At 37.7% G+C, this 17,659-nt stretch overlaps 1 protein-coding gene and 1 non-coding gene across 3 annotated transcripts in view; one reads left to right on the top strand and one right to left on the bottom strand.

Annotated features, from left to right (window-relative positions):
* Window positions 1–17,659, bottom strand: part of USP6NL (USP6 N-terminal like) — a 160,707-nt gene that overhangs the window by 130,489 nt on the left and 12,559 nt on the right. The gene's annotated exons all lie outside the window — the stretch shown is intronic.
* Window positions 10,885–10,989, top strand: LOC144227037 (U6 spliceosomal RNA). Its single transcript, XR_013333832.1, has one exon. It is a non-coding gene; the product is annotated as a U6 spliceosomal RNA (small nuclear RNA).

Here is a 17,659-nt window from a genome sequence, read left to right as displayed (position 1 = left end):
ATTTTCTCTTCCTTATGATTTTCTTAATATCATTTTTTCTCTAGCTTACCTAAGGTAAGAACACAGCATATAATATATACAACACATAAAACATGCATCAATCGACAGTTTATGTTATCAGTAAGGCTTCCGCTCAACAGTAGGCTGTTATTAGTAAAGTCTGGGGGAGTCGAAAATTATACACAGACTTTAAACTGTGTGGGGATTGGCACCCTTAACCCCCACATTATTCAAGAGTCAACTGTCAGTTAACATTTATTGACCAATTTAACAAACATAACCATAACAAACAGAACATTAAAGGTGTAATAACAGGGGCGCCTGGGTGGCTTAGTCGGTTGAGCGTCCGACTTTCACTTGGGTCATGATCTCGCGGTTCGTGGGTTCCAGCCCCGCGTCGGGCTCTGTGCTGACTGCCAGCTCAGATCCTGGAGCCTGTTTCAGTCTGTGACTCCCTCTCTCTCTGACCCTCCCCTGCTCACGCTGTCTCTCTCTCTCCTAGAAATAAATAAAAACATTTAAAAAATAAATAAATAAATAAATAAAAAAATAAAGGTGTAATAACAGGCAACAGGAAAACGCTACAAGAATACAAAGGAATAACCAATTCTGCTCTAGAAGGGTGACGGGAGAAAATGAGGGAATGCTCTCTGGAAAAGGACGGTAATTGTCAGAGGAGAGGCAGGGCATGCCATCCCGACGGGGCAGCATGTGTGAGACGCAGCAAGCATTCTGCTGAACCAGCACAGACAGCGCACAGAGGGTAACGCCGCTGGAAACACAGGTAAGGCCCAGGTTCAGGGTGCCAGTTCCGGGATGCCTGACAAACTGTTTCAGAAAGTGATCTCAGAGAGCAACGGAAGGATGGAATACACTTAAATACACAGGACTGGTCTTCTAACCTTCTGCCACTATCATCTAAAGGTTTCTAAACTTCTTCCCATGGGATGGAAGTCTCTTCGTGTCTGGGTACCTGGCTCCCCTCCACTATTTATTTTGCTTAGGATGCTTTTACACACTCTCCCCTGACACCCCAGCCAGCCAGTTTTTTATGCATCCTCTGATAACCTAGCTCAAATGAAAGCATCTGTCACTGTACCAAAGAGTCTAATTCCTTTGCTCTCCTTATTACCAAACGAGGGCCAGTTCCCCATGGGGTTGCCACGACACCCTGTCTACTACAACACCTACCACCCTCTTGTAACTATTAACTTAGCCTCTTACCACCTGCATCTGTGTTCCCTGAGGAACCCTGCATCTAAGAAGTCACAAGTGTGCAGGGAATGTTTATCAAATAAAATGAATGAGGAAGCTACTTTAATAATCTAGAGGAGAGGTGTTAAGGCATAAAAGTGGGAATGAAAAGGTCAGGACAGATACCAAAACTCATATGCTTTACTAACAGGGGAGATTTTGAAGGGATCACTCTAAATCTACTCTTTCTCTAAGAATAATTTTAATGGGGTGCCTGAGTGGCTCCGTCGGTTGGGCGTCCAACTTCAGCTCAGGTCATGATCTCACGGATTGTGAGTTCAAGCCCCACGTCGGGCCCTGTGCCGACAGCTCAGAGCCTGGAGCCTGATCCCAATTCTGTGTTACCCTCTCTCTCTCTGTCTCTCTCTCTCTCTCTGTCTCTCTCTCTCTCTCTGCCCCTTCCCCACTCATCCTCTGTCTCTTTCTCTCTCTCTCCTTCAAAAATAAACATAAAAAAATTTTAAAGAATAATTTTAATAAACATCATCATCAGGTTTTGCAACCTACAAAAAATATTTTTAAGAGAACCTGAATCATCTTTATATTTATCAGACTTCTGTTTAACAAGATAGGGAAACATGTACTATTTTTTAAATATTGTTATCCAAACAGACATGAAGCTTTTAAAGGAGAAACGTAGGCCCCTCAAGAACGCACAGCCACAACGAAGACATGTGTGCCTTATGGACATCTGAACAGATTGTACAGTTTTACTTCCAGTCTGCTCGATGGTGTTTAGCCTCCTCAATCTACTTGGCCCTGGAGATGGAGGCTCACCAAGATATTCAAGAGGAAAACTGTGACAGTTTCTGTTTCCACTTAGGATAAATCACTCATTCCATCCCTTTCCTTGGTCTACAAGATCACATTGCTCTCTTAGACTAGTTTATCTTGACAAATGTATACTTTCTTTTGTTCATTCATTCATTCTTTCATTCACTCAATAAATAGCTGAGTGTCTGCTATATCCCAGACATGGGCAAGGATCACACCTTATTCTGTATCCTCAGTGACTAACATAGCAACCTGCATATACTGGGCACTTGATAAGGGCCTTATGTATAAATAAATGGGAGAATGATGAGCAGACAAATGAACATATACATGTGTCTCTTTCTCAGATGACAAGGATACTTTTCCAAAGACCAGTTATCCTTGCCTAGTCTTTATTTTCCCCAACGTTGTAGTACAAAACATCTATGCCTATTCATTTCAACCATCTTACAAATGTCAATCATTTCCATCAGCTCCCCACTGCATTATTAAAATATAAAATACAGATCCACTAAAATCATCAATAACACTAGTTCTCTCCCTTTCTTATAATGCTAACTGCTGCAAAATCCTAAGTTCCGTGAAGAACATGAACATGAACTCTTAGTAATGTATTTCACTAAGTGCTAGGTAGGTTGGGAGACTTGATTAATACTTCAACTGAATGACAAAGTAGTGATTTGGCAGATATTTTGAAATCTTTAAAGAAAATATTGATGAATATTGCATAATTTCCCTCCTTCCTCAAGATAATCCTTCACCATACCCTTGAGTCGTACCTATAATAAGATATATTAAGTTTGTTTACTGCCTCATACCAAGGAAAACTAATTTATGAAAATCTCTCAAACCACTTATCATATTGGTTTCATCCTCAACTTTGATACTTCCCTTCACAGGTCAATTTTTCCATACTATTTACTAATATGAGTGTGAACCTAATACTTTGAAATGTGGCTCTCTCTACGTTCATCCAAATTCATACTATATTTTAAAGAACTGAGTTTTAAAATTCTTTTTATAGGTCATTGTTTTATATTTATCTGTAGAACTTTTTCTCATTTTATCAGTATTATAAATTGGTAAAATGTAACAATATTTTACAAAAGGATAAAACTAATAATAAATATATTAGCTACATGATTGGGAACACAATTAGATAAGGTATGAAAAAAAGACGTGCCTATAAAAAATGTGCATACAAGATGCCTCTGTTTTTCCTGGTCACAGAAAATTCTGCCTGAAAATAATAAGAATCTAAGAACAAAAGCTGTTCTACTACTTTAGTACATGGCACTTCTTAATACTATTTTTTCTATATTCAGATGGCATTTCCTGTCAAATATGATTAGGCTGTGTACGTGTATGCATTTTGAAAAACAAGAATATTACTACTCCTTTCCCTGGGTGTATTCCAAGTAATTATGATTGTGACTGAAAACATATAAACTAGAAGAAACATTCCAATAAAAAAGTTCCATCTGTAAAGGTTAAACTGTATGAATCTGACATTTTCAAACAGATTGAGATTAAATTAACTAATTTAACTAATTTATATTCTCCTGAAATAGTAAAAGCAGTAAGCTTTTTGTTTTTTTCTTAGTGCCTAATTGTTAGTATCCTGCTCTTCAGAGACAGGAATCCAGTCCTTATTATTACAGAAGAAAAAGAAAAAATAAAGTAGCAAAACAGAGGTAAGTAAAGTATCCTGAATACTTCATTTTCAAAGGTAAATGACAACAGTTTCTCTGCTTTTTGACATGCATTTTTGCCCATTTAAATACCATGGTATTCCATAAAATGAGAATAGACAAGATAATCTAAGGTTTCTTTCAGCTGAAATATTCTATATGTGGCTGATTAAACTATGTCTCAATACTACTTCATATCATCACCCTAAATAATTTTGCACAGAACCTAAGGAATCTTATAAGCTTTAAAGAGATCATATCAAGTTTTTTTAAAAATCCGAAGTAATCTATATTTTATATCATCTGAGGTATATTTATGCTATTCAAATCATACAAAGATGAATGCTGTAAGATATCTTACATGTGAAAAGACTGATATACAAATTTTATCAACTGATTTTAAACCACAGATTAATTAAAATGCCAGCATTATAAACTAAATTCATAATCTTATATTTTTTAAATCAATTCCTTAATGTCATTTTGGAGATTTACTATTTCAAATATTTAAAAAATCAAAACACACAAATATTTCTTCAAAAGTGTATCTGTATTAGTTCATTTTAAGATCTGTAAGTCAGGAATGTAATTTAGAAAGATTTCAAAAATGTATTTCAATATATCTGAAATTGACACAGGCTATAAAGGACTATTTTAAATAGAAACAGCAGTGATTAAGCACATAATAACAAACAGAAAAAAGTAATTGTTCCCTGAAAAAGGCAGGATAACTACCATTCAGCTGCTGAATTCACATCTATAACTATGAATTGATCAGCTGGCTGTACAAACAAGAACCATCAAGCTCCTTGCCCTGGTACAGGCAGAATCCTAGCTTGTTCCTTTCTGATTTCTGCCAGGAAGATTTGTATTTTAAAAGTAAAAGAGGATTATATAAATTATTCTTCTACCTCCAAAACGCATGACACAAGAGGATCTTTCCAGGGTGAAAGATACTGTTGCAGCAGCTATGTCATAACCTCTCTTTACTCTTCATGCCTTTTCATAAGACGCTATGCTTCTAATTTGTCATTTAAAAACAATAATAATAAGGCGTGTTAACCATTATGCCATTACCTGATCCTTCTCAGTTACCAGAATATATCAGAAGAGCAAAAGCATACATGATAACTCAAAACTCCTTTTTTAGAGCTGTTCTTTTAGGTGGAGATTTGTAAAAACCTCTGCGTGCTCCAATTGTTCATTCTGACGATGTTCCTACCTTCCTTGACTTTGGCTGCTTTTTGCCTCGATGGTGTCACCAGCTCCTTTACAATCTGCAAGACCTGAATCATTGCTAGTTAGCGAGCCAGAGACTACGCTGCTTCCTCCAGAAATCCAACAGGTTTCATCGCCGAGAGCTCACTGCTGTTTCTGCTTTCGGGAAGCTCGGGCACGAACACAGTTCAACTTGAGAGCGATACATGCTTTGCTTAGCTATCAGTGGAAGCTCTGAAGCAGTTAATAAGAAACAACGAAAGGATAGGCTGTATCTTCTTGATACAAAGTGACTTCAGCACATGGGAAAACCACCATCCTCAAGGTCCAAACGTATCACTTTCCAAGGCATTAACTAGTTATAAACAAAACAAAACAAAATGTGGGCAATCTTCTGCAAATCACTACGCACAGTGAAAACATTTTCTCACAAAAGTCATGACAGGAAAAATAAAGTGCTATGCTATAAATTCTCATATAGCGGATCACAGATGCTATGTGCAAGTTTTTAAAAACACTCAGAAGTAGTCAACCAAAATACCCTGCACTGCAAAGGCTTAATACTTTTTTTTTCCAATTTCTCAAAAATCTCATATTTGAAACACAGAAAATAAAATGTGGATAAAAATAACTCTCGCTAACTCCAGGCTCCCAGGTCTGCATAACAGACAGGATCCTTCAAAAACAATCCTATAAATTCCTTGCTCTCCTCCTCACATAGACACCTCTGACATCCTAGTACATAAAATGAAGTCTAAATTCACACTTCTCACTAGAAATCCCTAAAGGATTTGTAAATTTGTTGGCCTCACCATTAGGGGCAGGGGCCAGAGATTTTTCAAATCAAGTATAACCACCATTTTTGCAACACAGTTTTCAACAGCTAAGTTGCAACAATGCCCAATTAATACTGAAAGTCTTTGTTACATATTCTATTTACCACACAGCATCCCTTTTCAAGGGGCTACAGAGTTCACTGAAAGAGAAAACTGACGTTGGGGGCTAATGTGGTTAAATGACGTATTTACTGAAGTGATTCCCCACCAGCAATGTGTCCCCTTATCGCACCTGCCAACTGTCCCCCTGGGTTTTCTGCTTTCCCATTCATTGCTCTGATATCCTCCATGTATCATTAAATAATGGATCTCAGAGCAAATCAAAGGCAGCACCTTTGTCCTCACACTTAAAGGCTGGTCATTTTCCCATTTTTCAACTGGACAACCGAGGCACACAATCAATCAACCAGGGTTGGAAGTAAAACACAGGATACAAAACTCAAAGGCTTCTGCTTTCTCTGACATCACGCCTTTTCTGTAAAAATGTATAGTTTTAAAATTCAGGGTGAAGTTTTCAGCTCTTCAGAGAAGAGGTGCTATAACATGTGCATATATATCCACCCATAATGTATTCTCCATATGGGTGGTAATTTAAGACATTAGTGCTACAAATCCATGACAGCGAGAAACTACTTGCAAATGGAGGACAAAACAGAACAATTATCCTAACTACCTGTTATCTTTAAAGAGAATATCTATACTTGCAAACTAAATCAAAAAGTTCAGATGAGTGAAAGACTAAGTTTTCAACCTCAAATCAAAACTGTGCCCTTTAACAATTCCCTCTGAAGACCTGACATAGATAAATCAATAGCTAAATCAAACTCCTTAAATCAAGTTTCCCCAGTTCTTTTTAACCCTGGCCCCATTTCCTAGGGCAGTTCAGAATATGAAATAGGTACTAGGTATATAGTGAATTTATTTCCAGTTCTTTGTATTTCCAGCTCCTGAAAAATTACTTCCACTCTTCTAGAAAAAAAATTATGTTTTTGAAAAGTACTTGCTATTAGCTTTGCTCTCCCCCAATATTTTTTTCTTTCCATGCAAGGAAGGGGATCTACAGGGCATTATCTTCAGTCAACTATATCTTCCATATCTGATCAGTGAAGAAAGGACTTTCTTTATTCATGTTTCCATAAAATTCAACTATCATCATCCTCCATCTCACTGGTAACAGTATTGGTTTTGAAAATGAAAATCACATAGCAATCAGTTTGACTCACTACTGTCAGTATTTACTTCTGCTAAGCATCCAACAGCTTTTTCTTGTTTCTCTCATTCTCTTTGTCATTTTTTTAATCATCTCAGTAACCCTATCTGACCACATACTCCAATATAGTAATATGTATGTGTGGTGTCCTCTAAAATGTCAAGATCATGAAAGACAGAGTAACCATTACAGATCAGAGGAGAGTCCAGAGTCAGGTTAACTAGAATGTAACACATGATGCCTGGTTAGATATGGACACGAAAGGAATGAGGGAAAATACACTGCATTCAGAACAACACCATCTACAGGTTGTCTGGGTTAACTTCCTAATTATGACCATTATACTGTAGTTACTTAATAGAACATCCTGGATTTTAGTAATATACCCTGAAGTATTTAGGGGTAAATACTTCCATTTATCCTTTACTGGTCCAGAAAAAAAAAAAAAAATATTAATACAGAATGAGAAACTAAATGTGGTAAAACATTAGCATTTGGGAAATCCAGGTAGAAAAATAAGAGAACTGTTTGTGTTGTTCTTGCAACATTTTCCTAAGTCTGAAATTACTTCAAAATAAACTTAAATTCTGACTACTACACAGGGGCGCCTGCAGGGTTCAGTTGGTTAAGCGTCTGACTCTTGATTTCGGCTCAGGTCATGATCTCACAGTTCATGATTTCAAGCCCCCCACTCCTCACCGCCGCTGAGAGTGGAGCCTGCCTGGAATTCTCTCTCCCCCTCTCTACCTCTCCCCCCCCACACACAAACACACACAGTCTCTCTCCCTCCCTCTCTCAAATGAATAAACTTTTTTTAAAAATCTGACTACATAGCCCCAATATATGTGTATTTGTTTATAAAGGATATATATGTATTCATACTTAATGTTCTTTACATCATACAAAGCAAAGGATTTTAAAGGACCAGACTAACAACATAAAAAAGAATTCCACATTTGTGAATATGCTGTGTTCCAGTTAAGTCTGTGTACACATATACGTACATTTATGTGCATTCTCATATCTGCTTCCTTTGCCCCAAAGATCACTCTGAATTCTGGAATGAAATTTTGAAAGTACACACACGTCTGGGGTAACTCTGGCATGAGCAGTCTTAAAAGAATTAATTTCCAGATCCTTAACTTCCGTACGTACTGGTCACTAAAGCCGACCTGCTTGGGAAGATGCCTGAAGCAGGGGCCCTCCGTTTGCACCTCCCTTTGCTCCATCACCTCTACCCACTTCACAGTAAGAAAGGCGCACCCTCACCCATCTGACCACAGCACAGGGCTCAAGGGGTAAAGCGTGGGAGATGACAAAGAGGAGTAATCCAACAGCTCCTTTAATCAAGGCAAAGTAACATCAGTCCGTTCCACTTATTAAGATAGGGGTTTCTAACAAAATATTCACTTAAAGTGAATATTCACCACAATTTATCATATAGCTGTTGTTTTGACAAACTGCACAGGATAAACCTCTGTGAGGAAAATGGAGTAGATACAGGATTTCAGAAAAACAAGTATATAAAATCTCTGGCTACTAAGGAATAGCCTGTTCATTTTTTCAATAGATGACATTGGCTATCAAACCACTGTGTCATTCAAACCTCACTAGATATAATTGTAAGAGGGATGTAATAGTTTTCTTTATTGAATATTTTTTCCTCACTGGGCCTCTGGCACAAAGAATTAATAGGTTTAATCACAGTCCTTCGTTCTTATCGTTGGTCCATGCATGGCCCAGTTTTATTTATTCACTCAGTATTTATTTTTAATAATAAACACCACAAAGCAACCACTCAAACAAAAACTAGGGCCTTAACAATAACCTACATTTAACTACAGTATCCCTAACCTCCAACCCATCTCTCTGCTTCACCCTAAGCTACCAAACATCCTGAATCGAGGAGTTCTTACTCCCTTGACTTCCTTTATGTGCCCGTCTATCATTACCGCCCTCCCTCTCTCTCTTTCTCACACACATCCTGTGCTGCTGTTTGGTTGTCACTAACTTTATAAAAAGGGTATCACATATTTTATGTTATCTTTGAGGAATCATATTTTTTCTTAAATGCTGAGACCAATGGTTCTCAATCTTCAGTATACACTGAAATCAAAAGTTTTTAAAAGTTTTGAACCGTATGACGCCTGAGTCCATCTGTAGGGATTTGGACTTGACCGTACAAGGGTGCAGCACACGCATCACAAATTTTAAAGGTTCCCTCAAATGATCGCAACATTCAAGGACCACTGTTCTAGAAGAATGTTGTAGGAAAAGTCAACTCAGTGTGTACAAGTACACATGAAAGGTACAAAAATTATTATTCCACTATTTCAGTGTGTTTTATCTCTCTCTCTCTCTCTCTCTCTCTCTCTCTCTCTCTCTCTCACATACACACACACACACAGACTATGCACAAAGAAAATAACATCAAAATGTTACCAGCAATTTTCCCTCTGAATGGTGACATTATACATTAATTTTTACTGCCTTCTTTTTGCTATACTTTTCTGAGAATACATTCAACTACTTGAAGAAACAAATTAGGGAACCTGGGTGGCTCAGCAGCTTGAGTGTCTGACTCTTAATTTTGGCTCAGATCATGGTCCCAGGGTTGTGGGACCACGCCCCACATCCGGGTTCATGCTGGACATGGAGCCTTCTTAGGATTCTCTCTCTCTCCCCTCTCTCTGCTCCTTCCCAATGCACTTGTGCACACACATGCATGCGTACTCTCACTCCAATAAAAAAGAAGTACATTTTGGTTTTTAAATATTCCCCATCACCTAACCAAAAAGGGTACACAGATGGCAAGTTAGCACATGAAAAGAACTTCAACATCATATGTCATTAGGAAATTTCAAATTAAGGCAACAACGAGACACCCCTACATGCCTATTAGAATGGCTAAAATGCAGAACGCTGACAACACCAGATGCAGGTGAGGATGTGGACAGAGCAACAGCAAGCCTCTCATTAACCGCCAGTGGGGGCACAAAGTGGGAATGCAAAATGGTACAGCCACCTTGGAAAACAATTTGGTGGTTTCTTACAAAACTAAACAAGCCCTTTCTATCTTATGCTGCAACTGTATTCCTTGTCATTCACCCAAATGAGTTCAAAACGCACGTCCACACAAAAACCTGTACATGTTTAGTTTTATTTGCAAATGCCAAATTCTGGATGCAATCACTTGTTTTTCATCGCATGGATAGACAAACTGCTCCAATCCAGGTTATGGAATACTGTTCAGCAATAAAAAGAAATGAGCTATCAAGCCATAAAAAGAAGTGTTAAATAAACGAACACTTATATGTTAAGTAAAGGAAGCCAATCTGAAAAGGCTACATCATGTAAGATTCCAATTATATGCCATTCTGGAAAAGGCAAACCTATAGAGACAGGAAGGTGATCGGTAGTTGCCAGCGATTTGAGAAGAAGGGGGGAAGGGCGAAATGGGGGGGAGCACAGGGGACTCTACGGCAGGGAAACTACTCTATGGGCTGCTCTAACGGTTCATACATGTCATTATAAATTTGTCAAGACCCGTAATATGTACAACACGAACAGTGACCCTTAATGTAAACTATGGACTTCAGTCAACAATAATGCATCGATACTGGCTCATCAATTGCGGTGAATGAATCACAAAAATGCAAGAGGTTAACAACAAGGGAAACTGGGAAGGTGGGAGTATTATGAAGGGGCTTAAGGGAATTCCCAGCACTTTCCTCTCAATTTTTCTGTAAACCTAAGAGAGTTCTAAAAGAGAGTCTTTTCAGAAAGCCTAGTGGCTCAGCCGGTTGAACATCCAACTCTTGATTTTGGCACAGGTCATGATCCTGGGGTCATGGGACTGAGCCCCCTGAGTGTGGAACCTGTTTAAGAGTCTATCTCCCATGCTCGCTTCGGCAGCGCATATACTAAAATTGGAACGATACACAGAAGATTAGCATGGCCCCTGCGTGAGGATGACATGCAAATTCATGAAGCATTCCATATTTTGTTTTTAGATTTCACATATAAATGAAATCATATGGAAAAAAAAAAAAAAAAAGAGTCTATCTCCCCATCTGCCCCTCTCACCCACTCATCCTCGCTCTCTCGCTCTCTCTAAAAAAATAAATAGAAGATAGGTTTATAAAATAACAAAGAAAATCTATATTTAATGTATACCTAATCTATATCTGAAAAAATACAAAAATAAATCCAAAAAGTACAAAGTTTAACTGGAGAGAGTGCTTACAACAAAAACAGTCATTGCCTATATATGAGAGATCCAACGTGGCGTGGTAGACAAGAAACGGATCAGGTGCCCTTACAACGGACTGTCTGTATAAGGAAGGATGCAGAGAAAGAGCATCGCTTTTGCACGGCTGGTAGGAATGCAAATTGCTGCAGCCACTCTGGAAAACGGTATAGAGTTTCCTCAGAAAGTTAAAAGTCGAACTACCCTACAACCTAGCAATAGCACTACTAGGTATTTACCCAAAGAATACAAATATAAAGATTCGAAGGGGCACATGTACCCCAACGTTTATAGCAGCATTATCAACAACAGGTAAACTATGGCCAAATGACCATCCACTGATGAATGGATATAAATGATATGTGTGTGTACGTATACATACACATACAGATATATGTATGAGTATTACTCAGCAATCAGAAAGAATGAAATCTTGCCATTTGCAACTATATGGATGGAACTAGAGGGTATTTTGCTAAGCGAAATTAGTCAGAGAAAGACAAATATCATATGACTTCACCCATATAAGTACTTTAAGATACAAACAGATTAACATAAGGGAAGGGAAGCAAAATAATATAAAAACAGGGAGGGGAACAAAACATAAAAGACTCTTAAATATAGAGAAGGAACAGAGGGTTGCAAGAGGAGTTATGGGAGGGGGGGATGGGATACATGGGTGAGGGGCATTAAGGAATCTACTCCTGAAATCATTCACTGTTGTACTATGTGCTAACTTGGATGTAAATTAAAAAATAATTTTAAAAAATAAACGTAAAAAAAAACAATGGACTGCCTGCAAACAGCTGTGTGCTAGTTCATTTCAACAGAAAAATTCTTGCTTCAATCTTACTTCCTATGTTTGTATTTTTGTTCTACATGGCCACCCCCCAAATCCACAGCTCTTGGCTGACTCACTAAGCTCCCTTTTCTTCCCCATTACTTCCCAATCCAGCGTTCCCAGAGTGGGGCACAGGGAGGAAGTGTGGGGAGAAACAGAGCAAGATAAGAAGGGAGAGAGAAGTGCGCCAGGCTGTAGGCTAAACTAGGGCAGCACACCGGCTGAGATGCTCCAGCTGCATCACTGTCCTTTCTCATGAAAATACCAAGTGAGGGGCGCCTGGGGGGCTCAGTCAGTTTAGCATCCAACTCTTGACCTGGGCTCGGGTCATGATCTCACGATTCGTGAGTGTGAACCCCACATCAGGCACTGCGCTGACAGTGTGGAGCCTGCTTGGGATTCTCTCTCTCTGCCCCTCCCAACTGCTCACGTGTATGTTTGTTCTCTCTCTCTCTCTCCCTCTCTCTGTCTCAAAACTAAATTAATATTTTAAAAAATAAAGAAAAATAAACTTTTTAAAGTCTCTATTTTCTTCTCTTTGTCAACATACATCTTTAATAGTTTTCTTAATACAAAAATAACACACGCTCACTGTAGAGGAGGAGTCTATGAGAAGAAGCCAACAGAAAATAAACCCTTAGGCCTACTACACAGAGATAAGCACTGCTGACAACCTTTTAGACTTACCCATGTACTTTTTTGTTGATTTTACAAAACTGAGGTAATATTATACATACGTTTTTGGAACTGAGATGTTTTCACACTTTAAAATACTTCATCAACATCTTTTTTATAAAATAAACACAGACAGGAATATTTGTACAGTGCTTTGTCCAAAAAATTTTTTGATCATATGAATAACAGCCCAGCATCTTTTCATTCCTGGCAATGATTTAGATTTTTTCTACGCACTTTTCAGAAAACTGTTTTGGCTTTCCTGGAAATATATTTTAGAATAAAACTACTGTCAGTTTTTTCAGAACATGTAGATAAATGAGAAAAAAAAATGTGAGAGGCCACACTTGCTGTGACAAAAACAATCTGTAAATATCCAAGATGTCAACTGGCCAGCAAATAGAAAACAGCTTTTGATTATTAAACTATAAACCCATTTCTGACGGGTCTCCTCTTGGGTTAATAAATCAACATAATATACTTCACTTCTTTGTTATTCTACTAAGATTTTATGGGGGGAGGGGCGGGATATAAACACTGTTCTACAATTTTGAAAAGCAAGCTCAACAAACTCATCAATATGGAATAAAATGTATGTTGTTTATCAAAATAAAACTTGCTGGCTTTTGTCTCTATACTTTTCCTGTATCTATATAGGATAATATTTTCTGTCCAAATAGCGCTCAGGTGTTTATGGTAATTCCTCATCATCCATACGGGGTACTTAAAAATGAACACTGTCGAGCTAATCAACAATCTTTGCAGATTTTTTTCACAGAAAAAAGTAAGACAAAAAAAGTAAGACAGAAAGGAAAAATGTCCAGAACTGGCAGAAGTGGGAAGAGCCACAGAATATGGATAACAGCACTGTCATTCTTTCACATAACTCAGAGCATAGTAGATGGTAGTAATTGTTTACAAACAGAAATACCTGTGGTGGCGTAATTAAGTTAGCAGTTCTTTTGAAACCAGTGTTTAAAGATATTTTATCAAAAGGCAATTCATTTTGCTTGTAACAAGCAGCCAATAAACTTCCATAGCTTGGTGGAAGCTTCTGTACTTTCCATGGCTCAGCAGAAACTGCCATAAATAAGTGCAAAGTACAATTCACAAACACGGGGAATGAAAATATATTAGCCCAGTTTATCTTCACAACACCTAGAAATTCTTAATGTATTGACTTCTATCATAAGTTTAGGGTTAAGGCAGTAAAATTTTCCTCATCCATACAAAAAGTATTAAGCATCTAGTGGGTACAATGCCAGTTGCTGGTATTATAAGAGTGACCAACCTTCTTCTGTTCTACCAAAAGATATTAACATGAAATACATAATTACATAATTAATTACTGAATTACAATTGAAATAACCCCTGCAAGTAATTACAAGATGACAGGAGAGTGTCCTTAAGTGAAAATAGTAGGAATTAATGGCTATAACATGGCACATTCTAATTGAACGTTGTGTTCAAATTTCTCAATTACATTTTGAAGTTTTATTTTTTTTAATGTTTTATTTTATTTTATTTTTTTGAGAGAGTATGAGCGGAGGAGGGGCGGGGGTGGGGGCGACAGGGGATCCAAAGCTGGCTCTGTGCTAACAGCAGCAAGACAGAGGCAGGGATTGAACCCACGAACCGTGAGATCATGACCTGAGGCAAAGGTGGACACTCAACCAACCAATGTTGGTGCCCCAATATTTTGATTTTTAAAGAAAGCTTCCCTTTATGTAAAAATGACTCTTCTGACTTTCCAAAGCCACATGCAGATGGACACACAGAGACAGCAAAAATACTTTCTAGTCACGAGGAAATTTAAATATGACTCTATTTCTAAAATCAAGGACTCCAAGAAAATATAGCATCCAAGCAATCTGACCTACTCCAGATTCTAACGAAGCTGTCAAATAACACTATGAGTTTTTAAGAATTCATTACCATAAAAAATATATTAAAAAGCAGTTAAGTCCTGGAATAAATCAGAATTCAATTTGGATGAATCATCATTTTAATAGAACATCACATTTAAGATCAAATGTCCATATGCACAAATACATATACATATAAAATATAAAGATATAGGTATTTCCATAGAATTCACAAAAGTGCTTATGCATATAAACACAGAAGTTCCTCTAACATTCAAAAAGAGTTTTCTGGAGTTTCCAGAATACAAAATCGGTAATTCACCGTAACACATTAATTTTAACAGGAAGTAAGACCACCAGAGTCCCTGACAGAATAACATATCAGACAAAATCGATCTTTGATACCTATTATTCTCCACTCTTCCTCCCTTGCTGAAACCCTTTTCCTCCCTCTGTCTTTCATGTATGCATGATCTCTCTGCTAACCGTAACAAAATGACCCATGTTCCAAAAGAAACATATAAAATTTCAGTACGTATTAAAAAAAAAAAAAACTACACTGCTTCATAATAAAACTTTTGGAGACACAAAAGCATCATCCAAAGTTGAAGTCTGACGTTTCCCAATAAGCTATTTGGAAGAAAGGACTATTTTAAAAAGGATATGATACAAGAAAAAATGTAAACAGTAAACACATGAAGAAAGCTATCCTAACAATGAGCTAGCACCTCAACACCCATTAGGATGGCTTGGCTGCTATCAAAAACACAAAACAGAAAATGGCAAGTGCTGGCCAGGATGTGGGGAGACAGTGAAGCCCTCAAGCAATGTAAAATGGTGCAGCTGCTGTGGAAAACCCGACGCAGGTCCTCAAAACATTAAGCACAGAATTACCACATAATCCAGCAATTCCAGGTCTGGGTATATACTCAAAACCACTGACAGGGGAGTCTCAGAGAGAGAGCTGAACACCTGTGTTCACAGCAGCACTGTTACCACAGCCAAAAGGTGGAAGGAACCCAAGCTGTCCATTAGCAACATGAGGCAATCCCAACAGTGAAACAGTACTCAGTCTTTTAAAGGAAGGAAATTCTGGGGCACCTGCATGGCTCAGTCAGTTGAGCATCCAGCTCTAGCTCAGGTCCTGATCTCACAGTCGTGGGTTTGAGCCCCGCATTGGGCTCATTGCTGTCAGCACAGAGCCTGCTTCAGATCCTCTGTCCCTCTCTCTCTACCCATCCACGGCTCGCATGCACGCTCTCATGTGCTCTCTTTCTCGCTCTCTCCTTCTCTCTCCTCTCTCAAAACTAAATAAATGTCAAAACATATATATAATATATTATCATATGTTATATATTATCATATATATTATATGTTATAGTATATTATACAGAACATATATATTATTATATGTTACCATATATTATGTTATTTATATGATATACATTATTTTATTTATATATATTTAAAAGCATATATATGTATTATATATATATAATATACATGTATTTTTTTTAAAGGAAGGAAATTCTGGCGCCTACTGCACCATGGGTGAACTGTGACAACATTATGCTGAGTGAAATGAACCAGTCACAAATCGACAAATACTGTATGATGCCATTTACATAAGGCACCTAGAGAAGTCAAATTCATAGAGGCAGAAAGCAGAGAGGTGGGTGCCCGAGGCTGGAGGAAGGGAAATGGGAAGTTGCTTATTAAGTACAGAGTGTCAGCTTTTCAACATAAAGGTTCTGGAGACTGGTTGCACAACAACGAAAATACACTTAAAGCTACTGAACTGTACACTCAAAAATGGTTAGGATGGTAAATTTTATGTTATCTGTATCTGACCACATTCTGGGGAAAAAAAGCTATCCTGTCTAAAAATTAAATACGTGCAACTAAAAGTAACGTGTTTTTTTTTTAATGTTTATTTATTTTTGAGAGAGAGAGAGAGACAGAGCATGAGCAGGGGAGGGGCAGAGAGAGAGAGACGTAGACACAGAATCTGAAGCAGGCTCCAGGCCCTGAGCTGTCAGCACAGAGCCGGACACAGGGCTAGAACCCACGAACCGTTAGATCATGACCAGAGCCAGTTGGATGCTTAACCGACTGAGCCCACCCAGGTGCCCCTAAAAGCAATTTTTAATGCCATTTTGAGCCTACTAAACTGGTCATGGCAAAATATATTCTAGTATACCAATTACCAGAGTAACTGTAAATTAGTAAGTAGTCTTTTAACAAAGACAGGCAGACATAGGAAAAAAGTTTCACTATGAATCTAGCCTAGGAATTCATTCTAGCCCACATTATTAAAGAAAAGGGGTAAATTCATCAGTGATATTCATTCTGCAAACATTTTTAAGAAACTGAACCATCCTAAATAATCAAAAAAATAGGAAAATGGTTAAATAAGTTACTATGCATCATTACCTTTAAGGAATATAATTATGAAATTATGAAAAACAATTATAAAAATATGATTAACTGCCTAAACACAACTCAATGTTAGAAATCCAAATATAAAACTGGATATACATTATGAATCAAGTTATATAAAAATACACATTTTTAGTTTATTTATTTATTATTTAAGTAATCTCTACACCCAACATGGGGCTCAAACCCACAACCCTGAGACCAAGAGTCACACATTCTTCTGACTGAGCCAGCTAGGCACCTCAAAAATATATATTATCTGAACAAGAGTACAGAGTCATCTGCAACAACGCAAATGGCTGCTTTGATGTAATGGGGTTACAATGACTTTTTCTCCCCATTTCCAAAATGTATTTATTTTAATGTTAGGATTATACTTTAAAAACAAGGAAAAGGGGACTGGAAAGATTAAAAAGACAGACCAGTTATGATGAAATTAGGTAAAATAAAATACAAAACAAGGCAGCACTGGGGTGTTTGTCTGAACCAAAAGTACAAATTTCATCTCCTCCCAACACTTCTTTATACCAATGCTGAATGCTCCTTCATTTCTTCATCTCAATCTCCACCTCTCTCCACTCCAGGCCTTCATCCATTTTGTTCCTTC

The sequence above is a fragment of the Crocuta crocuta genome, unplaced genomic scaffold, assembly GCF_008692635.1.
Source record: "Crocuta crocuta isolate KB4526 unplaced genomic scaffold, BGI_CrCroc_1.0 scaffold32, whole genome shotgun sequence".
In the NCBI taxonomy this organism is placed as follows: domain Eukaryota; kingdom Metazoa; phylum Chordata; class Mammalia; order Carnivora; family Hyaenidae; genus Crocuta; species Crocuta crocuta.
This window is presented reverse-complemented; position numbering and strand designations above follow the sequence as displayed.